Source organism: Mastomys coucha, unplaced genomic scaffold, assembly GCF_008632895.1.
Source record: "Mastomys coucha isolate ucsf_1 unplaced genomic scaffold, UCSF_Mcou_1 pScaffold14, whole genome shotgun sequence".
Taxonomy (NCBI): domain Eukaryota; kingdom Metazoa; phylum Chordata; class Mammalia; order Rodentia; family Muridae; genus Mastomys; species Mastomys coucha.
In genome coordinates, this window is record NW_022196896.1 from 75,115,044 (window position 1) to 75,141,422 (window position 26,379).

General features: G+C 43.3%; 1 protein-coding gene and 1 long non-coding RNA gene across 3 annotated transcripts in view; one reads left to right on the top strand and one right to left on the bottom strand.

Moving 5' to 3' along the window:
* Stat4 (signal transducer and activator of transcription 4) overlaps window positions 1-2,919 on the bottom strand; it is a 114,404-nt gene extending 111,485 nt beyond the window's left edge. For both annotated transcript variants that reach the window (XM_031367436.1, XM_031367434.1), the window contains exon 1: window positions 2,810-2,919. The gene's annotated coding sequence lies outside the window, so the exon portion shown is untranslated. The remainder of the gene's footprint in view (window positions 1-2,809) is intronic.
* Window positions 2,920-3,034: 115 nt separating this feature from the next.
* Window positions 3,035-17,869, top strand: LOC116089160. Its single transcript, XR_004118192.1, has 6 exons — window positions 3,035-3,189; window positions 3,511-3,562; window positions 5,001-5,065; window positions 12,697-12,904; window positions 15,116-15,216; window positions 17,784-17,869. It is a non-coding gene; the product is annotated as an uncharacterized LOC116089160 (long non-coding RNA).
* Window positions 17,870-26,379: the final 8,510 nt, after the last annotated feature.

Below are 26,379 nucleotides of genomic sequence, written 5' to 3' on the forward strand. Positions count from 1 at the left end.
GTGTATGAAGTGGAAGTAGTAAGAGACTACTGAAGGTAGAAGGCCACAGGATGTAGCCAGAGAAGCGGGGAGGGGATTTTTAAAAAGCAGATTATACGTGAAAATGCTAAGTCAGGACTAAAAATGTAGTACACTCTCTTAAAAATAAATAAATACAAAGGGCGACAAGACCACAGTTGGGAGCAGATCCAGAGCTGGGGCAATGACCAGCAGACAACTTTGTCTGCTGTGTAACCACAAGAACAGAAGCTCAGATCCTTCTTGTCCACCTAGAAGCAAGGAGTGGTAGTGCATGCCTGCAACCCACGCACTGGGGATAGGTGGACACAGGCAGATCCCAGGGCTTGCTGGCCACACTGGTGGGCACCAGGTTCGGTTGAGAGACCCTTGTTTCAAAAATTAAAATGGAAGGTAATATAGAAACCATCTGAGGTTGACTTCTGGCTTTCACACACAAGTGAGTACACATACCGAAGAGGTTGTGCAAGTTGGGTGTTCTCAACTTGACACAAACCTAGATATGTCTTGGCATCTCAGTTGAGGAATTGCCAGCATCAGATTGGCCTTTGGCCACTCTGGGATTCTGTCTTGATTACTGATTGGTGTGGGAGAGCCCAGATCACTACAGGCAATGCCATCCTTGGCAGGTTGTCCTAGGTGTTGTAAGAAAGCAGACTGAGCGTATTAGTCAGGGTTCTCTAGAGTCAGAGAACTTATGGGCGGTCTCTCTACAGTGATGGAATTTGTTGATGACTTACAGTCTGTAGTCCTTCTCCTGCTTCAGGCCCTACACAAAGCTAGCAGCTTCCCAAGTCACTTGGTAAATGGGCCTGAGTTGCACACCCAAGTGGGGAATGTGCTGTCTCCAGAATCCAAATGGACCCACTAAACATTGTGCTTCTTTCTTAGTGGTGGGAGGGGCCAGGTGCAATACCTTATCTTACACCTTAGAAGGAATATCTCTGCATGCCCCATACCACTAGACTCCTAAGAATTTCACTGAGGTAGATGGTCCTTGAATTTTGGTTGGATTTATTTCCTATCTTCTGATATGCATATATATTACCAACGAGTCCATAGCATTTGCTACTTCCTGCTCACTTGGTCCAATCAGCATAATGTCATCAATATAGTGCACCAATGTGATATTTTGTGGAAGAGACAAATGATCAAGATCCCTTCTAACTAAGTTATGACACAGAGCAGGAGAGTTAATATATCCTTGAGGCAAAACTTTAAGGTATACTGCTGGCCTTGCCAACCAAAAAGTTGCAAATTACTTCTGGTGGTCCTTATGGAGAACTGAGAAGAAGGCATTTGCTAGATCAATAGCTGCATACCAAGTACCAAGAGATGTGTAATTTGCTCAAGTAACGAAACTACAACTGGTATAGGAGCTGCAATTGGAGTTACTACCTGATTTAGTTTTCCATAGTCAACTGTCATTCTCCATGATCCATCTGTCTTCTGCACTGGACAGATAGGAGAGTTAAAGGGAGGTGTGGTGGGAACCACCACCCCTGCATCTTTCAAGTCCTTAATAGTGGCAGTAATTTCTGCAATTCCTCCAGGAATAGGATACTGCTTTTTATTCTACTCCCTATTTTCTTTGGCAGAGGCAACTCTAAAGGCTTCCATTCAGCCTTTCCAACCATAATAGCCAAGATCCAGGTCAGAAACTTGTATCTCTCAGCCTCCAGATTAGGATGACAGGTGAGCCTTCCAATTCTGGATTGTAGTTCATTCCAGATATAGTCAAGTTGACAACCAGGAACAGTGGCAGCCACTACACTGAGCAAACCTCCAAGAGCAAACCAGTAAGCAGCACTTCTTTGTTGTTTGTGCTTCAGTTCCTGCCTCCAGAGCCCTCCCCTGGCTTCCCTCAGTGATGGACGATATAAAAGGGGAGCTGAAATAAGGCCTTTATTTTCCAAGTTGCTTTTGGTCATGATGCTTTATCACAGCAATAGAGAGTAAACAAAGATAGAGCTGGTGGGAGGTATAAAAGAAAATGAAACATCAGATCCAAAGCAGGGAAGGATCGTGGGGGCAGAATGGCAATGTAAGTTGTCATTTCCAGCATCTTCTGCCACTCTTCCGTAAGCTCATAGGAACCTCCAGGAGTTCCTCAGTATCTTTATTCTGAAAGTGACATTAGCAGAACATAAAGGGTTCCCAAAACCAGAGCAAAGTAGATGTAGGAGGGTGGCAGAAAAGGACTGCCCAGAGTGGACAGAGACACAGAAGGGGCTGTATTGTCAACCATCCTCCTACCAGGAATCTACACTCTATGGGAAGTGTCTCATGTGCTCACCACAGAGCCCAGGAAAAGACAGAGGCTCCAACAGGCTCTGCTAGCTTGTTATGATCACACAGCTGGAAAATGACAGCCCCTTGAATTTACCTATGAGAGCTCTCATTCCTTAAATTTAAAGGAAGGGGAAAGCTAGCCGAGTTCTATGTGTGAAAACGACGGCGAGAGGCAAAGATGTTTATATAGCTCATTTTAACACTCAAGTTTAAAGTGTCCATAATCATGTCCACAGAGATGAGCATTCTACATAGTCTTTATCCTATATTTTATTTAACACATTTTCAGTAGAATCAAATACTCTCTTTGAACAATTTGGTGTGGGTGCCCAATGCGAAAATAAGTGAAAGGAAGCTGCATAGGCCAGCAGGAGGGGGAGGGTCCTCAAGACATCAGCTCCAGCCCACGTTTCCCTCGGGCATTTTCCCAAGATACCTTGGCTTGGAATTATGTATGCCCATAAATTAAGTTTAGAATACTCCAAGTACTTCTACATACCACTTGAATGAATGGATCCAGGAAGCAAACAAAGGCCACTTGAGGGGGACAGCTCTGTGTCAGGTGGAATATTATAGCTGGGTAGGACTCCTCTGAACACCCAGAGGACCCCTCCCCGTTGTCATGGGTACTCCTATGACCTACAGGAGGCCAGAGCCAATCACAGACCTAGTAGCTTATGTGTCTAGGGCAAGAGCATCAACTCCTTAGAGAGGCCACAAAAACAAACCTGAGCTTGGGTGGGAGATCCCTAGGAGAGTTCTTGGTGAAGTCTCTGACTAGCCTTCAAAAATAATGAAGTCATGCATGATGACACTCTTTGTTTCTGGTCTTCTGCTTATTTTAGTGTTCCTGCCAGAGAGGGTAAACAACTTTGGAAGGTGATTTCCATCTGCTCAAATATAATCTTATTCTCAGCTTCCTTGGGGGAAGCAGGCAGCATTTTAGCATGAAGATTACAGTAATCTTTACCCTGGTTTTCCTGAGATTGGAGGGGTCCTGTGAGCATCAACATCCCGAAAGTCCCAAGAAAGCCAGGAAAACTGTTCTGTTCTAACACAATAGTGCAGACTTAAGGATGTTAGCTGATCTGACACTTAGGACCAAATGCTGGGTGGGGACTGCACAGAGAACAAATCCATCACATACTTTAAATGTGCTCCTTGCTTATCTAGTCAAAGCTTTCATGTTTCTCCTCTCAGATTCAGCAAATGCACTCAATGCCTCAGTGCAGAAAAACAAATGGATATCCAGGTAAGCATGCTCACGTACTGATTCTGATACTTAGCCAAATGTCATTCTAAATGTTTCTGTTGGGGCATTTTTTAAACATGTAACATTCAAGTCAGACTCTGAAAAGAAGCAGATTATTTCCATTATGTAGGTGGACTTCATCCAACTAGATGAAGGTCTAAATAACAAAAAAATAAATAGAAGTAAAAATAAAAAACAAATGCTGAATTCCTTCTGCTCCCACAAAGGCAGTGAGTATTCTGCTAACAGGGAACTTTCACAATCCAGCTGCACCCCTTTCCTGGGCCCACCTAAATAATTCTCTCTCCTCCCTCCTTCCTTCCATACCTCCCTTCTTCCTCCTCTCTCCTTACTCTCTTTTTCCCTCTTCCTCCATCCCTCCCCCTTCTCTTGTCTCCTGTCTCCTCTCTCAGTCCTTCCCCTCTCTATTTTATGCATATATACCTTTAAATGCATGCATGGAATTAATGAAAAAAAAAAGGTTTTTACTGAAAACTAGCCAGCTAGAGGCTAAAGCTGGCCTCTGAGTGTTTAGTGCAATTTCTCCACAGTTTTTCAAAGTAACAGCTTGTCACTCAAATATTTGTTGAATATTTGACTTCTTATAACCCATCACAAATGTGTGCGCTTAGAACACAAATGTGTAGGGGGGTATAAAACCTGCAAATCCATGCCCTCATAGGCACCCAGAGTAGTTTATTGAATCCTAGCTTGCCACAGACTGAATGCTTCTCTGTTCCTGGCTCATTATTTTTATTTTCTTACTCCACAGACGGTCCTTCCTATGGCTGTCTGAGTCTCGATCCGGTAGCTTAGAAACTTAGGCATTTCCATAAGGAGCAGAGTCTGAGCCCCTTTCCTCCTCATTGGGTCCCATCTCAGCAAGCTCAGATGAATCTATATTCTTTCTGGAGTCTTCTCACTTGGCTGTCCTCGGTTCTCTTGAGAGGAAAAGTAACATTTCTTCATCCATTGTAGTCTGTACAAACATGCTCAGACCATATCAGTCTGTAGGTGAGGACACACACACACAGACACACACACACACACACACACACACACACATGCCAGTTTTGTTTAGCATGAGCAAAGTGTGCAAAAGTAGAAGTTTTTCCTCTACTCTTCTTCAGTCAGTGCTACAGTTCCAAGCAGGAGGTCTGTTGCTTTCTTGGTGATGCTGCAGTTTTCAGTGCAATTTTTGAAGGAACTTGATGAGCAGCCTCTGCACAGCATGCTTTGATGCTCCGCAGAGCACTTAAGATGCTGGGCCAATTTACACCCTGGGGTAGCAGTCCTAGGCTCTTGTTCCTAGACCTGATGTTGAAATCAAGACATGGCTCCAGCAGGCTCAGCTCCAAGGCGAGCATTTAACGGCAAACACAGCTCTCGAATCACCCTACACATTCGTACTAGAGATTTCTTTTCTTGTGCTTTACAGATAGGATTCCCAGGAACATTTCTGCTGTCTGCTTGGTGACAGAGTCCCCAGGACAGAGCCCGAGGGTAAGCATGATTCTGGCACCATGACTCTTTCACCTTTCTGCTAATGGTGCTCTCCTTTCATGGGCAAGATGAAGAAGAGGGAGGTTATACACATGAAGTCTCACCAAGATGACTGCCTAAAGATGAGCCAGGCAAAAAACCATAGCCAGGCTAACATGCACTGGGGTGGGAGGACTGACCATGAAGCCTTAGTTCTACACAAAGAACCATAGGCAACTAAGGAATGCAGAGAGTGCAAGAAACAGTATTCCCAGGGAGGAATCACACTAATTGGTTATCTAATACCAAATGATCAGCCCTGAAGGCATATAAACAAATGACATTGTACAGACTGGGAATATGTCACTTAGTAATAAATATGTATGTACACACACATGTGCACGTAACAACCATTTTAAAAAAGAAGCCATAAATCTAAAAGAAAACAAGAAACACTACATGGGAGAGTTTAGAGGGAGGAAAGGATGTAATTATATTATGATCTCAAAAAAAAAAGAAAGAACTTAAAAATAAAAAGAGGGAGGCAGCTGGGTGGTGGTGGCGCACACCTTTAATCCCAGCACTTGGGAGGCAGAGGCAGGTGGATTTCTGAGTTTGAGGCCAGCCTGGTCTATAGAGTGAGTTCCAGAACAACCAGGGCTACACAGAGAAACCCTGTTTCCCACCCCCCAAAAAAAGAGGGAGGCAAAGCATATTGCAAGCCTTCCCCTGGCCACTTGGACCTGGTATCCAGATCTTGTAGGTCTTCCTCCCAAAAGAGGAGTGAGTCCAGCCTGTTGCAGCATTGTCCACAGTAACCACCTAAAAGGCTTGGAGACAGCACGTCCAGTTACTGTGTCTGCCACCGCAGCTACCCTAATGGTAGCAATCATCTTGTCATCCAACTTGATTTTTCTCATTGTTGCCCAAGTTTGTTCAGTTTGATTGCTTACCTGGGGCAATGACTCAGGTCTCCATTGCTGAGGGGCTTCTGTCTTCAGCTGTCTTAGTCGTATCAAGTCAACTTTATTCAGTTATTGGTTGATCTATGGATGAGCGCAGATGCTTAAAAAAGCCTCAGTGAATGACCTAGATTCTAGACATACACCCCTGTGCAGCCACCCTCATCCCTCAAGGAATTTATCACCAATTACACGTGGAGCACAGAGCTATTGTGTTTATATGAGATATATCACATATACATATTTATAATATATCATATATATTCATATTGTCTTTTAGGGTTTTACTGCTATGAACAGTCACTATGACCAAGGCAACTCTTATAACGACAACATTTAATTGGGGCTAGCTTACAAGTTCCAAGGTTCAGTCCATTATCAAGGCAGACATGGTGCTAGAGGAACTGGGAATTCTATATCTTCATCCAAAGGCAGACAGAAGACTGGCTTTCAGGCAGCTAGGATGAGAGTCTTAAAGCCCACACCCACAGTGACATACCTACTCCAATAAGGCCACACCTACTCCAATAAGTGCCACTCCCTGGGCCAAGCATAAGCAAACCACCACACATGTATATGTTACATATGAATTTCATATCAGGATATCTGGTTTCATTGATATTCATATATATTAGTATGTGATATATATGAATATCCAAAAAATACCCTAAAGTTGTAGAGGCTTTGTCTTTTATTATCTATTATAATGCTAAGTGTGGGCTCCCAAGACCTGGAGTTGGTACAAAGCCCCTGGGATCCTGCCCCCAAGTTAATTCTGATTGGTGAATAAAGATGCTGACAGCCTATAGCTGGGCAGAAGAGAAATAGGTAGGATTGAAGTTTTGCAGGCTTGCAGAAGAGAGGACCAGGAGGAGAGAGGAGTAGAAGCCACCTTGGGCTAGGGTCCAAAAAATATGTCCCAGAGGGCTGCCTGGTTGTAGTTGAGAACAGCCAGATGGAACATAGTAAATAGGAAGTGATAACTTGGGGTTATCAGTGGGAAGGTAGATTCTAATAGTGTGGAGGATATACAGTTACCCAGCTATTGTGTTCTATAAGGTACATTTAGAAATATAAAGGCTGTGTGTGTCTTTCATCCAGGAACATGAATGTTCTAAAGCGAGGAAGAAACCTCTTGCTGGGATTTTTAATATTTTTTACTACGTAGAATAGAATATTTTTCCCTTTACCCTGGACCACTGTTACATGTGTATAGTATACCATGCCCATATCACACCACATGCACAGACACACAGGCACACACACAGACACACACACACACAGAGAGAGAGACACACACATGCGCACCAGTTTTGTTTAGCATGAACAAAGTGTGAAATATTTTTTTTCACTCTGGTAACTAATACTAGAGACTAAATTTGTGGGATTGGACAGCTCAAACCCTCAAGCTTTTTTAAGAGTTATCTTGTATCTATCATCTAATTGCTTGTCATTTCTTATTTTATTTTCTATTATTATCTATTTGTGATAAATTTGTCATTGACACGGTCTAGAATCACCTGAGGAGAGAATCTCACGGAGGAGTGTTGTATTGGGTTGGCCTCTGGACATGTCTATGTGGGGGGGAGGCTGTCTTAACTAAGTTATTGGATGTGAGAATACCCAGCCCTCTGTGGTATTCCTATACAAGGAAGCACCATATCCTATACAAGGGGTCCTGGGCTGTGGACTAGTGATGAAAGGAGTGAGGGGTCCTGGGCTGTAGACTAGTGATGAAAGGAGTGAGGGCTCCTGGGCTGTGGACTAGTGACAAATGAGGGGTCCTGGGCTGTGGACTAGTGACGAATGAGGGGTCCTGGGCTGTGAACTAGTGACGAATGAGGGGTCCTGGGCTGTGGAATAGTGACAAAGTGAAGCTAGGCACATGCAAGCAAGCAGTGCACTCATCTTTTTCTGCTCTTGACTATTGTGTGATGTGACCAGCTGTTTTAAGTCTCTATTTCCTTGATGCTCCTAATATGAAGAATTGCAACTTAGAATTTTGAGATAAAATAAACCCTCCCTTACCTAAAAATTTGTTCTTGTCACAAGATTTTATTGCAGCAACAAAAATACAGCTAAATCATATCAATTTATCTGTTTCTTATCTATTTGTCTATCACCTATCTATCTGTATATATATATATATATATATATATATATGTATATATATAAAATCTATTGTCTGTCCATCTAATATCTCACCTTTTTATGCATCACACCCATGAAGGACAGTGCCTCACTCACCTGATAGGACTCTCAGCTCGTTCCAGATGTTTACTTGAATATTGATAGAAATTTATGGTTGTTTTGATAGACTATCTTTTAACTATCTTGAATATAAACAATTTGTTTAAAATGTGATGTAAATCATAAACAAAAGTTTTATGATTCTTATAGTTATTTCTACTATGTGTAGATTGTTAGTATGAGAAAAAATGACAGTTCTTAAACAGAAAGGGGAATGTGAAGTGGAAATTTCTGGTTTTTTGGTTTTGGTTTTGTTTTGTTTTGTTTTGTTTTTGGAGACTCAGGTCATAATGATGTTTTACTAGGGCAGATAGGTAAAAGGATGTTTGGCTAAAGTCTAAAGCTGACACGTAAAAGAATGTTTTGCTGAAGCACACGGGTGAGAGGATGTTTGGCTAAAGCAGACCCATAAAAGGATACATGATGTTTAGAAAGAGTATAAATATGACCAGAGACAGTGGGATCGTGTTTTGGTTTGCCTTGCACTACTTCGCTAGTCTCTGCTGACAATGCTCTGGCACTGGTTGGCCTTGAACCAAGTTGCTGATCTTTGCTTATTGTAACTTCATAGGGAGCAACTTGCCAAAGAACTCCTCGTGATATTCCTCCAGCTTCTCGCTGCTTCCAAGGACTCAAGACGATCTCATAGGGCCTCTCAATTTATCCCGATTGAGCTGCCACTGCTGATTTATGTGTGGTGTCTGCCGAGTAGGCTGGACTGCAGCCGCTGATTCCTGTGTGGTAGTTTGCTAGTAGACTGAATTGCTAGTGTCCTGACAACGAAGATTGGAATCACCCCAAAGACCAATTCCAAACAAGTCCACTTCCCCCATGTCCTAATAACCTTTCTTTTCTACTACCTCTGTTAGGTGGGATAGAAGGGAAATTAAAGCTTAAGAACTCTTATTTTGGAAAATGTACGACTGCACTTTATAATGTCAGAAATGTATTTTAAATGTAGGCAGCTCTATATCCTATATATTCTCGCATTTTTTTCCACTATAAAATGGGTCCTTTCTGCTGAGGAAGTGTCATGTATACAGTAGTCCACCTGGCATTTTGTGGGTCTCCAGCTGGTGGCACTGACAGAAAGACACCTCTTCATATCACTTCAGGTCTCTGCTCTCTCTGAGGTGTAAGGGATCTGATGTGATGACTTGCCAGCAGGTAACTAGCAAGTCTTTCCCAAACTGACCATCTTAGAGGCTCATGGCCTTATCAGGCTCTGGCCCTAGAAGAGTGAGGATTCATAGTAGCAGCAGCCAGGGAAGCCTTGAAAGTCGGAGCCCACCCATGCTATTCGATTCCCACTTGCTTTCCGTCTTTGTCACCACATCTTCTTGGTCCCCTTGCACATTAGGTTGTTGTAGTGAGGAGCTGACATCCAAAAGACAGATCATGCTGTCTCCTTGCCTTTTAAAAGGGTCTCTCTCTCTCTTTCTCTTTCTCTCTCTCTTTCTCTCTCTCTCCCTCTCTCTCTCTCTCCTCTCTCTCTGTGTATGTGTGTGTGTGTGTGTGTGTGTGTGTGTGTACATGTATACCATGGCATATGTGTGAAGGACAGCTTTGTGAAATGAGTTCTCTTCTTCTGTCTTTACAGGGGTTCTGGGAATCAAACTCAGGACATAAAGCTTGTGTAACATGTGCTTTCACCCACAGGCCATCTTGTTAGTCCATTGTCTTCTATTTCTGATATATTTATATGACATTGTTACTATTATCTTCTGTGTGTTAGTGTGAGACAAAAGTTTGTGTGCATTGTGTGTACTTCCACACTTCTGTGTGTGTACACTTATACTAGAAATCCCTGTGCCATACCATAATGTCACCTGATGTGTCAACTTGACTGGGTTTGTATTTAGCTATCTACACGAATATTACTCTGGATGTTTCTGTAAATGTATTTTTATTCAAAAATAACCATTTGAATTGATCTGAATATTGACTAACATCAGTTTATTTTCAGAGGCACGGTCACATGATATATAATAGTCTGGTTAAAAATAGATTGAATATATTCAAAATGTATCTCTCCTAGCTATGTTGTATCCATCTTAGTCTTTGTAAGTAGATGATGTAAGTGTGATGTTTGTGTGATGGCTATATCACATACCATCTTTCTATTCTGAGTGATGAATATCTATCCTTTCCTCTGGCCACTTCTTCAATGTGAAATGGTAACCAAATGAGTTCTCCTGAATTCTGCCCAACAGACTCTCTCAGCTGCTGCCCCCGCAGTCTTCAGTGGACTTTTAACACAGCCCAAGCCCATTTCTGGCTAGCAGCAATACACCATACCTGTGTTTGTGTCAAGTAGGCCCTAATTCTTTCTTCCTCTGTCAGATGGTTTTGGTGAATTCTTCATTCATTGGAATGGATTGAAAGAAAGATACTACTATAATAGAAGCATATGAACCTAGGGTACTTGTCTATGAACTGTGCTCAGGTATCAATTTATTGCCAATCTGACCTCAATGGTATTCTATCCATCATGTAGAGAATTGCTGTCATATTCAAGTAGCCCTGATACTTGGCAGATCTGATAGTACTCATAAAAAACAGGTCTAGTTTTAGTCACTTGGTGTTCCATGGTGGGATGAAACATCCGTGACCAATATCATGTTGTTTTGCCAAATGGGGACTTGGTTTCTGCCACAAAAGATATGGCTTTGCTCTAGAATCCTGTGGTCTTACAGATTCTACACAGCACTCCAATCCATAGATAACTCTAAAAGCATCGAAGTAGGTGAGTCATAGGAGATGGAGTAGATCTCCCTGCAGGGTGGACTTATGGATCCTCTGGTTCTCATTTGAAACTGGATGGAGTGTGTGTGTGTGTGTGTGTGTGTGTGTGTGTGTGTGTGTGTGTGTAAGGAAAGAGAGAACTCAACGCTCTCCTTGGCTGTCAATGGGTCTCCCAGCAATGCCATTATGTATTTGCAATCATCAGAAATTATATCCTTCTGAGATTTTGCCATGACTACTAGCTTGAAGGCTGCAGTGGCAATCAAACCTAGATAAAAACAATTATAACTCTCTATGACTTCTTATCATACAGCCCCTAAGTCAGTGGTTCTCAACCTGTGGGTCACATCCCTTCCAGGTTGCCTAAGACCGCTGGAAAACACAGATCTTTACATTATGATTCATAACCATAGCAAAATTATAGTTATGATGTAGCATAGGGACTATATTTTAAAGGGTTGCATCATTAGGAAGGTTGAGAACCACAGCTCTAAGTGAAGCCTTTGTTTAATCTCCAGGGAGGGTCAGGGAAAACTGTCTATTCAAGATATCAAGGTTAGTCACCAACTGTCCCTGTTCCAGGTGCCCATTCTCTCTATCAGCCCTCACTTTGACCTGGGAGATATAGGAGATATTGTGCATTTTTCCTCCTTGAAAGTTTACTATCTTAGAGCATACAGTCCTGAACATGACTTTTTTTTCCTCATTTGCTCTGCAGCTACAAGAGAGAGAAAGATTTTAAAGGCTGTCATGGAGGCCCCCCAGGCTTTTGCAAAGCCTTTTAAGTAGGCAATTAGCTTCCTTGAGTTTCTAATTTTTTTTCTCATTTTTGCAAACAGTCCAGTGTCATCAAAAAACCATTTCCACACAAAACCTTTCTTGCCATCCTGTTCCCTGTACTGATCACATTCAGCAACAGTCACTTCAAATGACAATATCTTGGCCTCTCCCTACACAACATGCCAATCAAGCCCATAAAGGTATTTTAGCTGCTATATCATCATTGCAGACCAGAGATGATAGGCTTGCTAGTTTATCACAGTCAGTGGAGATCCAAGGTTCTCTCTGGAGGCCTGCGTTCTGTAGGTGCTCCTATTACAATGTCCTAGCCCAGGTTTTATAGAAAACAGAAATTGAGGTGAAAATTTTAATTTGCTAGTTTTTATTATAGGATAGTGTGGGCATAATGTTTTGTGCACTGTGTGAAGGTTATCATTGTGTTATTTGGGTGCTTATTTCTCTGTCCTCGTTCTGTTTTGATTTGGATGTGGCATTGTAATGCTTATGTCAAGAATCTCCTGTCTCAAGTTTGTGTAAACAATTCTTAACATTTATTCTTTGCCTTGTCAATAAATGCTGATTACCCCGTGGCTGGGCAGAAGAGAGAATAGGGTGGGACTTATGCCAGCCAGGGAAAAAGAGGGGGAGAAAGGGTGATTGAGATCTGCCAGAGGAGGAGTTCAGCTGGTGAATGGAAGGCCAAAAAACGCAAGTATTGTGGGGATGTTGTCTGGAATGTTAGGTTGGTTTAGGGGATTAAGATAGATGATTTGACTGCCCATTGAGGGGAAGCTTGGAAATAAATCTTGGTCTCTCTGAGGTCTCTCAAATCTTATTGAGAACTAGCTAGGATAAGGAGATACAGACACCATATTAATTTACTACATACATTTATATGAAAACTATCATTTACAGGGTAGGATTCCAGAGACAAAAAGAAGTGAGACAAGAGAATGAGGAAGAACAAGTACAAAAAGGGTATGTGGCCGACGTGGCCAGAACCCATGACCAACGAACGCAACAGCCGATTGAACCCATGTCAAGTACAGCCGTCGATTAGCCTGCAGAGACATCTGCAAAGAAACCACGTGAAAAGAATGGCTTCTTGGGGAAAGTCCTTTGGGTGAGCAGCAGTGGAACCAATCCTGTCCTCCTACTTCTCATCCTTTACTGGTCAGAGTTCCCATACACCCCCCATCCCCCAGTCTGAGTTGCATCAACCCCCATGGAGCCACCACTGCACTTCTGAGATCCTGCCTGGGCAGCATGTGCCTGCGGTGGTCTCCTTCCTTGTTTGCTGGTATCTGTTGATGTTTCTCAGTCTGTAGCAAGGATGCTGGCAGAAGCCAGGACCCAGACTGTAGTGTTGGGATGAACTGTTGGGACATTTTCTTGACTGGGAAGAATTCCGAACACCAAGAAAAGGCGATCAGTGTACAGATTCTAGTGGTTTAGATTGCTAGAAGGAAATGATGCTTGATGTAAAAGTTAGGTCTAAATGTTAAAGATGCAAAGACGGGTCCCTACCTGTCTTAGTAAGACCCTTCACTCGCCTCAGAACTTTATAGGCCTAGAGAACTAGAGGATTCTGTAGAAATCCATCAGCTGAGAGCATGCTCTTTAGAAAACACTTGCAAGTCGAGTAACCATTCGTGGGGTGGGGGAGCTGCCTGCCTCTGTTCCAGCCTTCATTCCACAGAAACACACTGATAAGGCAGGGGGGAGGGGCTCAGCGTTCGATTCTTGTATTTACTAGTCTCTTGAAGGTGTTAGTTTACTGAGGTAGTGTCTAGAAGCCATCTCAAAAGAAAAGCATTATGTGATTTTTGAACCCTTATCATTTGGGGAGCGAGATGAATTCTTGCTACATTTGCAGAGGCAGAGCCTAGTCTTTAGAGTTGAGATCAGGCATGAGCTGAGAAGGAAGCTCAGTCAACAAAAGCGAATGTGTTGGTTGGGGGCGCCTGCCTCTTTTCCTTCTATCACATGAAACATTGATCAAGGAGCAACTCGGGGCTCCTTCCAGTGTCTTTTGTATTCATGGGTGAGCTGAAACCTCGGACGCAGTGTTCCTCTAACACAGTTCTCAAGAAGGCATTTATGGCTGTCATAAAAATTGATGGGCATCTAGGACAGTAACATCGTGTCTCCTGGAAATGTCTCCAGAATTACTTTCTCTTAGTAGAGACGTGACCTGGAGCATCATTTAGAGACTCTTGTTCTCTTGAAACCATACCTAAAGGATACAGGGGTCTAAAAGGTACAGGTCTGAACTCTGTCTTCCATCATCCAATGTCCATAGGTGCCAATGCTGTCATAGGATTAAATATACAAACTTGTTTATTTTGCTGGGGGTAGGGGTGGTACATGCCATAGTGCAGGTGTGGAGACCAGAGGACAACCTGAGGGGGGAATTGACTCTGTCTTTCCACTATGTAGAACCTAGTAATCAGACTCAGGTCTTCAGGCTTTGGCCACTAAAGCTGTATCAAAGGCCCCAACCTTTTTTCTTCTTATGTCCCAAATAATATCCTATGAAAGTTCTTGTTTTATTATCCATCTGAGGAAAACACACACACACACACACACACACACACACACAAACACAAACACACACCTATATATGCAAGAATACACACACACACACACTTCTGGCATACTAAAAATCTGTTTCCTATCATGTTTTAAATTAGTGGCAACCTAATTATTTGAATATCTACCCCCACCCCTCACCATTCCCACCCCTGTTCAGCTTGGTAAAAACTGACAAGCTGGCTTCAAATTTCCCAATCACCATGTGCCCTGAGGTGCCCTGAGGCTCAGGGTTTCTTCTGCCAAAGGGAGCATGTCATTTCTGACTTCATGGAAGAGGAAACCAGAGTGAGAAGACAGCAGGGGACTGTGGGGAGGAAGCACCTCTGTGTTCTCAGGTCACCTCTGAAGTCTCCTTCCACCACAGATGGATATACTAATAAGTAAACAGAAAGTGCAAATAAACACAATTCACAGAAGGCAAGGTTTTCACATGAGTTGTGCAAGGAAAGCATTTGAATTAATGTGAGCCAGTTTCCGGGCCTGCCAGGAGAGCCACTTCTTCACATGTATGTGGCATTGTGTGTGTTATCCCTTTGACGTGGAGGCTGTTGCCCTCCTGTGGCTTCATGAAGCTGAGGATTGAGATATGCACAATCCAAAGGTCACCTTGCTTGTCTCATTGTGTATTAGAACTTTTGGAGGACACATACTTCTTAGACCCAGGAGGTCTAGCTAGCAAGGCCCACAGAAGTCCAAGAGGAGAGTAATCTCTGAAGCTTGCTTTTTTTGCTTTGGACAGGACCTCATGTATCCCAGGCTGGTCTCCAACTTACTAAGTACCTGAAGGTCACCTTGAACTTTGATCTTTCTGTCTCCACCTCCCAAGCACTAAAAGCACAGGTATGTACCACTGTCCTGGCTGGTTTTGTGTGTCAACTTGACACAGCTGGAGTTATGACAGAGACAGAAGCCTCCCTTGAGAAAATACCTCCGTGAGATCCAGCTATAAGGTATTTTCTCAATTAGTGTTCAAGGGTGGGAGGGCCCCTTGTGGGTGGTGACATCCCTGGTCAGGTAGTCTTGGGTTCTATAAGAAAGCAAGCTGAGCAAGCCAGGGGGAGCAAGCCAGTAAGGAACATCCCTCCATGGCCTCTGAATTAGCTCCTGCTTCCTGACCTGCTTGAGTGCCAGTCCTGACTTCCTTTGGTGATGAACAGCGATGTGGAAGTGTAAGCTGAATAAACCCTTTCCTCCCCAACTTGCTTCTTGGTCATGATGTTTGTGCAGGAATAGAAACCCTGATGAAGACAACCACTATAACCAGTTTACTTGGTACTGGGGAATCTACCTGGGTAACAGCAGCAGCCATGGTTTTATGTGTCTAAAATTACAAGACAAGATCAGGCACATCCAGGGTGGTGTGAAAGTAGACATTGAAGGCTTCTGTGACAGCTTGCCTGAGCCCCCCAAAAATAAACAGCAAAGGCAGGAAGCCATTGAAGAGAGTCTTTTAAAACTGTGATAAGAATGCTAAAGTGCAGTTCTTCACAGTTAATGGCTTCTGGTGGGGGAGGGGGAGGACCTCAGTTATCTTTAAGGGGCTGGGCTCTAGGCAAGCCTTGTCATATTTTCTTAATTAGCAATTAATGTGAGAGGCTGTGCTGGCCAGAGTGAATGTAAGACATCTTCCTTAATTACTCTTCACCTTACTTTTCTTTTCTTTTCTTCTATTTTATTATTATTTTATTAGATATTTTCTTTATTTACATTTCAAATGTTATCCCCTTTCCTCATTTTCCCTCCAAAGACCCCCTATCCCATTTCTCCTCCTCCTGCTCCCTAACCCACCCACTCCTGCTTCCCTGTCCTGGCATTCTCCTACACTGGGGCATTGAGCCTTCACAGGACCAAGGGCCTCTCCTCCCATTGACATCCCATAAGGCCATCCTCTGCTACATATGTGGTTGGAGCCATGGGTCCCTCCATGTGTACGCTTTGGTTGGTGGTTTAGTCCCTGGGAGCTCTGGGGGTACCGACTGGTTCATATTGTTGTTCCTCCTATGGGGTTGCAAACCCCTTCAGCTCCTTGGGTCCTTTATCTCCACCATTGGGGACCCTGTGCTCAGTCCAGTGGATGGCTGTAAGCATCCACTTGTATATTTGTCAGGCACTGGCAGAGCCTCTCAGGAGACAGCTATATCAGGCTCCTGTCAGCAAGCACTTGTTGGCATCCACAATAGTGTCTGGGTTTGGTGACTATATATGGGATGGATTGGATGGCCTTTCCTTCAGTTTCTTCTCCACACTTTGTCTCTGTATCTCCTCTCATGGATATTTTGATCCCCTTTCTAAGAAGGACCAAAGTATTCACACTTTGGTTTTCCTTCTTCTTGAGCTTCTGTGAATTGGTCTGTGAATTGTATCTTGGGTATTCCGAGCTTCTGGGCTAATATCCACTTATCAGTGAGTGCATTCCATGTGTGTTCTTTTGCGATTGGGTTACCTCACTCAGGATGATATTTTCTAGTTCCATCCATTTGCTTAAAATTTTCATGAATTCATTGTTTTTAATAGCTGAGTATTACTCCATTGTGTAGATGTACCACATTTTCTGTATCCATTCCTCTGTTGAAGGACATCTGGGTTCTTTCCAGCTTCTGACTATTAAAAATAAAGCTGCTATGAACATAGAGGAGCATGTGTCCTTATTACATGTTGAAACATCTTCCTGGTGTTTCACCTTACTTTTCAAATTAATTATCAGTGTGTGTGTGTGTGTGTGTGTGTGTGTGTGTGTGTGTGTGTGTGTGTGTGTGGTATGATGTTGTATGTGAGTGGGTAAGTGAAATCATGTCAAGAGACAGAAAAACTGGTAAAGTCGAACAGATTAAGAAACTTCGGCAAATCTCATAATTGAGAATGGTAGGCATTTAAATCTGTTCCCAACCTGGTTCCTGTCCTGGAGCGGAAGACACGACACCCCACTAAGAAGACCATAGCAACTGGTCACGTAGCATAGAGCCCAGAGTTCTCCATGCTAACAAGGCATCTAGATGGGCTGTGAGTGTTTAGCCAATAAGTTTCCCTTCCCAACATTCCCTTCTGGAAAAGGTATTTAACTTTTGGTCCACCCTGAGTAAGTTGTATGCATCCATTTCCCTACCATGAATAAACAGTGTGGACAAGCAAGGATTGTCTTTCTCATCAAGAACCACCATGGGTGCAAGCCTTCCTTACTGAGCTGCACCACTTAAGTCTCCTGCAGAAGGGCCACTCCATGCACCTGACACCCCTGGGCTATGCCGGATCCCTACCCCTATCCCTATCACTGGCCTTCATTCAGGTCCTGTTCCCAACTCCTCTTGGTTTTTAGTGGCATCTGGGTGCCCAGGAGTTTGGGAACTATGGTCTTGGCTCCAGCCTGCTCTCTTTCTCACCCTGGCTGCCTTTCTGCCTCCCCTGAACAGTGTCAGTGCTCTGAGATCCCAGCACCCCTGATGATGGCAAGGTTGGAATGTGCCTCTGTATTTCATCTGCCCCAGCGGCCTTCATATATACCAGCAGAGAGGTAAAACACAGACCCACTTATGTGCACGTATCATAATGCCCACGTGGAGGTCAGTGGACAGTTTTGTGGAGTTGGTTCTTTCCTTCCATCTTTCCATGGGTTCTGGGGATTGAACTCAGGTCACCATGCTTACATAGCAAGTGCTTTTACCAGCTGAGCCATCTCATCAGCCCCTTCCCCTTATTTGAGATGGAGCCTCTTATTGAACTGAGGGCTTGCTTATTCAGCTAGACTGGTGGGCTGGTAAGCTCCAGAGCTGTTCTGATTTTGCCTCCCCAGTTCTGGGGTTACGGGTACATGCTGTCACCATTTGCTTTTTCACAGGGGTGGTGGGGATCCAAACTCAAGGTCCTCAGGCTTGTGTGACAAACACTTTAACACATGAGCTATCCCCCAGCCCCTCTTATGGTATACTTTTTACAGTATATCGTTCAAATTACTATCGGGTGGTGGGAGTACATTTGCATTTATTATATTTTCAGGAATTTTTCAATTCAATAATATTTGTATCACAAAATTTTAATCCTTAAAAACATAAAACAAGGTTCTTTGGGAACATGATATGGATGGGGCCCAATAGTATACAAGTGTAAAATTGAAAATAAACACAGATAAAATACAGATACCTAGAATGGTCAGTTATCTTTTTCAGAAATGCCTTACTTTGCTAACAAGTGTTGTTTACTCGTTGTTACTCCATCATTCTACAAACACACACACACACACACACGTGTGCTAACATTTTGCTAAACGTAATTTGATAGCATAACCAGAATGTTGACATTGGTACAATCTACTGATTCTATCCTGATTTTCCCAATTTTGCTTCAATTCATTTTCTTGTACACATTCAGTAGAGCTCGCAGCACATTCAGTTCATACAGCACAGTGAGTGCCATGCATTCAGTGCTCGCAGCGTTATCACACATGGGCTACCGATCATTTTATGAGATTAAAGATTCTATGAGAGGGCACCTATTGTACTCCTGAGGTGAATATCTCAGAAAGTTAAAATATCCTGTACAAAATCCTGTACTCAGAACCCAAAGTAGAAATCAAGGGTCCTTGGATGGGTGTGTGGTTAGAGTCACAAACAGAACATTAATGCTGCTTAGTGGCAGAGGTACACCACTTTTCACAAGGAATCATCAAAATGTGCCCCAGAATATCCCTGTCATTTTACATCCCTGAGGCAATGGCCGAGTGACTCATCTACTTTCCTGCAGCACCGAGTGGTCCTTACTGTCTTTGTTTCTCTTGTTTAGTGATGACTCATTGGAGTTTCAACGTTACCTATGTCACTTCTTGAGTAGAGAATCACATGGCTGCATGTCTTTCAGTGGAGGACTGTGGAGGACAAGAAAACACCGATAGCTGTAGGGATGTGGGTCACATGGTATTTTTCTATCCCTCTCTTTTTTTGTGGTTGTATTTTTATGAGCTTTATGTTCCTAGGTAGGAAAATGAGTGACAAGCCTCTGGCTTACCTCAGGTTAATACTTAACTTTCTAGATAAGTGGGCCGCTTTCCCTCCTCTTTCTGTTGTTCTTGTCCAGCACCTAGGCAGACTGGCACTCAGCAGCCAGAGAGCCCCACAGGCGGAGGGAAAAAGCATAAAATGCAAATTGTTCACATCCAGTTCAAGCCCTGGGCCTTACCCTGACACATAAAAAGGCTGGTTTTTGAAGGCCACTGTCAGGCTTGGGGTCAGAGGTGTGTACATTATTGTTGTGCAACTTATACAACCTATGTAGTGTAACTCTTTTTAGGAAACAATGTCTGCTCCATGTGGACAGCTATGTATACTCGAGGATGGAGGAATGTGGGTGGAAAGTTGTTGAGTATTAGCCAATTTGGCCAAACTTCTCACAGCCTAGTTCATATTTTCGCACTGTTTTTCTTTTCCTCTGAATTTTCTCTCCTTTTCTCCCAAACATAACCTGGTCTGTCTTGATTTTAGAGAGCTGAAGGGGACAATTGACGGGACTTGTGGCTAAATATCCCTTGCCTATTATGCACCCAGACATAGCTTCTTTCGAATTTTGCTTTTTAGATCATTCTTTTCTTATCCTCTCACTGGTCTGTTGATACAACATAGCCTACTATTCACTAGGCCTCAACATAGGCAATTTAATGCTGTTACATAAGCCATGAATAAGGGGGACCATCCTTGTCTTCATGATAACTTTATGAGGGAAACAATATGATAACTGATGAGACTCAAATGATTCTGCAAATTCCAGAATTTGAAAGATTATGGGGAGTCAGAAGCCGGGACAGCTCCTGGAAGCAGAGCGTTAGAGGGATGAGCTCCTGGTAACTTCAATAAAGAATAGCACTGAGGGGCTTATTCAATGGCTTTGTTCTTTAAACATTTGCTCTGCTGTTTATTTTGCTGCTATCTACAGCTCTGCTTGGAGACTGGCACACAGCCAGCGAGTTCTCAGTAGATTCCCCACTTGTAATAGCTCTCCCATTCATCTGACTTTGGCTTAAGGATCACGTTGCCTGGAGGCCTGCCTCTGATTCTCGCCAGGATACACTGGCTCTCTCCCAGTCTGTGCAGTATCTTGCTCAGGTGAGAATTTTACATGATTTAAATGAAGGAAAGAAAGAAACAAACAAAGAAAGGAAAATTCAGGAAATAATAATGAAGAAAAATATTGCATCTTTCATTTCTCATCTCCAAGGTTCAAGTATATTGTTTTAGATTTTCCTATTCTCTATTGTTTTGTGGCTTTATTTTATTTTGTCTATGGGAAACAAATTTTTACAGCCCAAATGAGATTATTGCAATACTTGAATATAAAATTATTCTAGCAAAATAATTCTCACACATTCAAAGCAATGTTCAAGTCAGCATGGATGTATGCAGGGAGAAGTCACTTATTCTGCGGTCCAAGAAAAAGATGTTCCCTATGTTCCCTATGTTCCCTGCTATAAGGTTTCCAGTAAACAGTTTTCCTTTGCTTGCTCCCTGGAAAAGAAATCTGAATGACTAAGTAGTTTTAATCAAACTATTTCTATGATAGCTATTAGAGCTAAGATAGTCTGTTCTTTCTTGTATCTTTTGTGTGTACAAGTTGTGACCTGCATGCATTCACAGGCACATGTGGATGTGGGGGTGGGTGGATGTACAAGGCCCAGGACAACCTCTGGTATCAAGCTTCACCTCCCAGTGTTGTTTGCAGGTGCTGTGTGAGGAGTGACCCACGTTAGCTGGCCCTCAAGCTTTCAGAGATTCTCCTGCCCCTGCTTCTTATCCTTCTATGGATGCTCTAAGATTATAGGCACAGCTTTACATGGCTTCCAGAGACCTGATCTCAGGTCCTTGCACTTACGTGGCAAGTGCCTTACCCACAGAGCCATCTCCCCAGTTCCAATCTGCTCTTTTTTAAAAATGGAACTATGTCATCACTACTGACTGACGCATATGACCTTTGGCATATTGGTCTCCTTAGCACCTACTGAAGAGTTGCATAGCTGTTTCCTACATTGACATAGCTAGAATAGCTTTAAGTGTGCCTCCACGGAAGGCAGCCTATACTTTCATTTGCTTTCCTTATTTTCTTTTCTTGCTATACCTCCATCATGTTACTTTGCATGGTTTCTGAAGAATAAACAAAATATTTTGTTTGGAGTAGTTCTTAAGTACATCTCTCTAAAAGGATCCAGGAGAAATAGCAGAGTAAGCAAAAGTTACCATTTCACTGTGATATGAATAATATAAATAAATATACTTAAAGAGATGTATTTAAGAACTACTCCAAACAAAACATTTTTGTTTATCTTTCAGAAGCCAAGCAAAATGGGCTGGTGAGATGGCTCAGGGGGTAGGAGCACTGACTGCTCTTCCAAAGGTCCTGAGTTCGGATCCCAGCAACCACATGGTGGCTCACAACCACCCATAATGAGATTGGACACCCTCTACTGGTGCATCTGAAGACAGCTACAGTAAATTAGGCCGGAGCGAGCGGGCCAGAGCGAGAGGTACAGCAGAAGTCCTGAGTTCAATTCTCAGCAGTCACACACATGATAGTTCACAGCCATCTGTACAGCCATAAATAAAATAAATCTTAAAAAAAAAAAAACCTATCACACCTTAAAAAAAAAAACCATGCAAAGTAATATGAAAACTTATTTCTAGAAGGCCTACTGTGTAAATTTCCCTACCCGATAGAACGAATGTAACTGGAATTAAGAACCCATGTGCCTACATGAAAATTCGACAGCAGTTTGTGTGTCTGTTTAGTCTATTTGCATTTGGCGAGGTTCCTTACAGGCATTGTTTCTCTGGTCCCCTATTCCTGGCTTACAATCAGAAACAACATTTGCATTAGTTAAGCATGTGTCTCTTTTAGATCTGGGTCCTACACGTCCACCTCTATGAGTGGCTTAGCTGTTGGATAACTCATGGTGGTACACATAGAGTCTTTTGATGAGTGACAGGCTGGGTTTTAACCATCCAGGGCTAGACGTGCCCTACATATGTGGCTTTTGTAAAACAAACAGGAAAGGTAGATGTGATACTTCACCCACTCAGAGCTGTGAGGGGCTGTGTGCCGATACAGCTGCCCTCGCTGTGGGCACAGCTGTCTGGCCCGGTGTTAAGGATTAGCTGTATTATCCTAGGCCCAAATCAGGAACACAGTGATGTGACTACTAACCTCCTAACAAGAAAATTCCCTGCACAGCGAGTTCCTGATCTCAAGCCGTCCACTAGAATGGAAGTCTGGCAATCCCAGGCCAAGCATGACAAACAGATGTCCAGGGCTATGACAATGAGGCAAAGTCTTTCACAATGACACGATAACCTTTGCTTGCTCTGCTCTTGCTCCTGGATCCTTGCCATTCCCAGCTACGACACCTGAAGCTTTAGCTTCCTCAGGAGATGCTCTGTTAGCAACTACTAGGCGAAGGACAAGCAGCACATCACAGACATTTTCCTCTGCACCCTCTACAGCTACCCATCATTTGTGTGTCCTGTCTGAGCTGGTGCAGGGGAGGGATGTGCCGGTGTGAGGTTTATGGAAATCCTCTCTACTAAGTCTTTCCTCTCAGGTGTTTATAATGCTGAGATGATGAAGCAGGGCCACCATAGGAAGAGCAATGATGAGCTCTAACCTGATGAAGCCTGCACTGTGGATGGGAAAAACTAAAAATGTGGATTTATTAGCCTGCTACAGCTGCCGTAACAAAATACCACAGACCGAGTGGCTTAACTGACACACATTTATTTTTCTCACATTTCTGAACCCTGTGGTGTGTGGTCAAGGTTCTGGCTGATTCGGTTTCCAGTGAAGGCTGTCTTCTTGGCTTGTGGACGAATGATAAGTTATTATGGAACCACATGCCTGACGTGGTAATTGGTAAAAGCAAGCTGTATCGAGTCTTCTCTTATAAGGACACTAATCATAGTGGACTGGGGCCCCATTCTCACGTCACGTGTCTCAACTCGAGCCATACTGGGATGAAGAGTTTCAGGATATGAATTTTGGGGACACAAACATTTGGTAAAAATCTGTAACAATGGGTTCGAGATGAAATACCTAGAACAAGCGATCCCTCTCACTTCATCCTTTTTAGCCTAGAGGACTAGCATAAACATGGCTGACTTACCTGCTTGAGTGAGTCACGGTGGCATGACTCCCTCACATTCTAGCTTAGCTCCCCAGGCTTAGAAGGTGCTTCATAATGGATGATTCATACGCAGGTTCTCATAGGAGTGACTGCTGGAGGAAAGACTTGAAGTGGAAATTTCCGAGTTGTCCTCACACTGTATTTAATAATGACTACCTTTCCAGGGCCAAAAAGGGACTAAGTCCAGTCCAAACTCAGATAAGGGTAATTAAAATAGAAAAAAATCCCAGATTTAAGTACTATAGGTTTGTTCTAAGGTGGGCCTAAGGGATATCAGAAGAAATGGAGGACTTCTCAGGAAGGAAGCATGAAGGAACACAACTAAGGAGTAAGACCTATTTTTCAGTCATCCTTCTGAGAAGGCCCTGAGGTTCCCAGTGCTTATTCAGGAACTGATCTTCATCCAAAGGCTTCCGTCCAATGATTCTTCCGACCCTGAGGACAGATCTCATGATTTACCCAAATGCACTTCTCATGCCTCTGTGTGTGCGGTGAACAGACAGACATTCTGGATTCTTTTGTCCTCCTCATCCCTCCCCTAGTGGATCACTCAGAGTCAATGCCTGGAAAAAGAGCATGCTACAAGGGCAGAGCAGCAAACTCGTGACCTGTGAGAGCAGAGCAGTAAACTCGTGACCTGTGGGCATGGGTTGTAACTCTTTCTAGGTTTTGTGCCTGAGGAAGAGATTGCCAAGGTCTCTATAACTCCAGAATAAAATAGTCTTCTTACAAACCTATCATGAATAATAGTTCCAGAGAGCATAAATATAAACCCATCAAAGTCTGCATGGTACCCCTGCAGCAGTGCTTGGCACAGCCTCTAAGGCTAGCTGCACTGACCTGCTTCTTGCCAATGGTCCCTCGTGCCTAAAGCATCAGCTCTATGCCATAGTAGCCCAAATGAAAAGGCCAAGATTCCTCTGTGCACTTGTTCAAAAATATTTTCTTTTCCATGGCTCGTTACTGCAGGCACAAATATCACTATGGGGATGACCTACATAGTTATAGATCTCCACTGATTGGATCCCTTCCCACTTTAAGTGGAGAAATTTGCTTAGGAGGCACAATTATTTATTTCAAGTAAATGCTGATTTCACTCCCTCAATCTCAAGCTAAATCTCCTCTTAAAAACACATTAGCAGCCAGGCAGTGGTGGCACACGCCTTTAATCCCAGCACCTGGGAGGGAGAGGCAAGCTGATTTCTGAGTTTGAGGCCAGCAGAGTGAGTTCCAGGACAGCCAGAGCTACAGAGAAACCCTGTCTCGGAAAAAAAAATAAAAAAAGTTAGCAAATCTGTTTGTAATCAGTCTATGGTGGAGTAACACATCAAAAGCATTTACATTGGAATAGAAGGTGAAGATGACGCTGACACCCTCTTAGATCTTTCCTCAGTCAATGCCCAGCAGTGGGTGCCTTCAGGACAGAGCCAGCGACTCTGAAAGTCTGTCTGCCAAAAACAGTTACAAGCATTGCCTGGGAACTCCACTAGCAAGCTCCTCCACAAGTCCAACCTAGGAACTACTGGATCTGAGACTGACTGAGGAAAGCCCACAGCCTAGGCCTCCACAATCCCACAGTTAACTCCAATTATCCACAACTGAGATGAACTCTTGATCTGCGACAATCTGCTCTTTGATGTAATGCCTATTTGAATCAGCTGGTGAACTCTTAAAAAATCTGGTGTCCAGATCATTCCACACACAAATCAGACTTAATTCATTAGTGCTCCTAAGTAAGGTTCCCAGGTGCTTGTAGTAAACAGGTCTGTATGGGTGCGAAGATGATACTGTGTTAGCCACCCCTCTTGTTGCTGTGACTCAATGCCTGACAAACCTAACTCGCGGGAAGAGTTTATTTGGTTGGGCTCACAGTTTAAGAGCAGAGCCTGTCATGGCAGCAAACGTGAGATGCTCTGTCACAAAGCACCTGCAGTCAGGAAGCAAAGAGAAATGAATGTGCTTGTTCGGCTTGTCTAGTTTTTGGTCAGCCAGGATCCTACCCTAAGGAGCAGTGTCACACATGCTTAGGATGAATTGTCCCATCACAATCAACCCAACATAGAAACTCTCTCATAGACGCATCCAGAAATTTGTCTCTTAGGTGATCCCGGATGCTGTCAAGTTACCAATTAATATCGACTATCATACTATTCAAGTGCGTATGTATCTCTAAAGATTCTAACTCAGATCTTCACAGCAACACTGACTATTGGCGTTGCCCTTGGTTACCTAAAATAGCTATATGGTAAGCCTGACTGCTGATGACACCACACCCACACAGTTTAGTTATAAGACAGAGAGAAATCAGTCTCAAGCTTATTGAGAAACTTCCTCCTTACTGGCTGGGTTTCATCATGGGGGAAGTGATTATGCTGGCTGCAGGGGAGGAAAAGGCATTCTTGGTCTTACTCAGTATAGGACCCAAATGCTGTAGTGCTGACCTATCAGGGAAGATGTGCCCATTTATGCAATAGTGGCACAATTCTTACGGCAGAACTAAAAGCTTTCTGACTTAAACTGAGGCCTGCCCCACAGGAGCCAATTCATGCCTGGTACTGTAAACCTGGTCAAAAGCTCTTGGGAGGTCATGGGCTCCAAGTGGGATTATGGTGTTGTTTCACTAAATGGGTAAATGACCTATGATGTTGTTGCACTAAATGGTTGTGTCAAATCGCCTTGTAGACGCTTAGGTTGATACACAGAGATTTGAGCTGCTGTCAATCTTTGTCAGAGACATTTCTTTCTACAGTGGACATGACTAAATGCAGAGGTACACGACTGGTAAAGGGGGGGGGCGAAAACTAGAGATTTGAGTGTTTATCCCTAAATTAGCATCTTTATTGACCTTCTCCAGA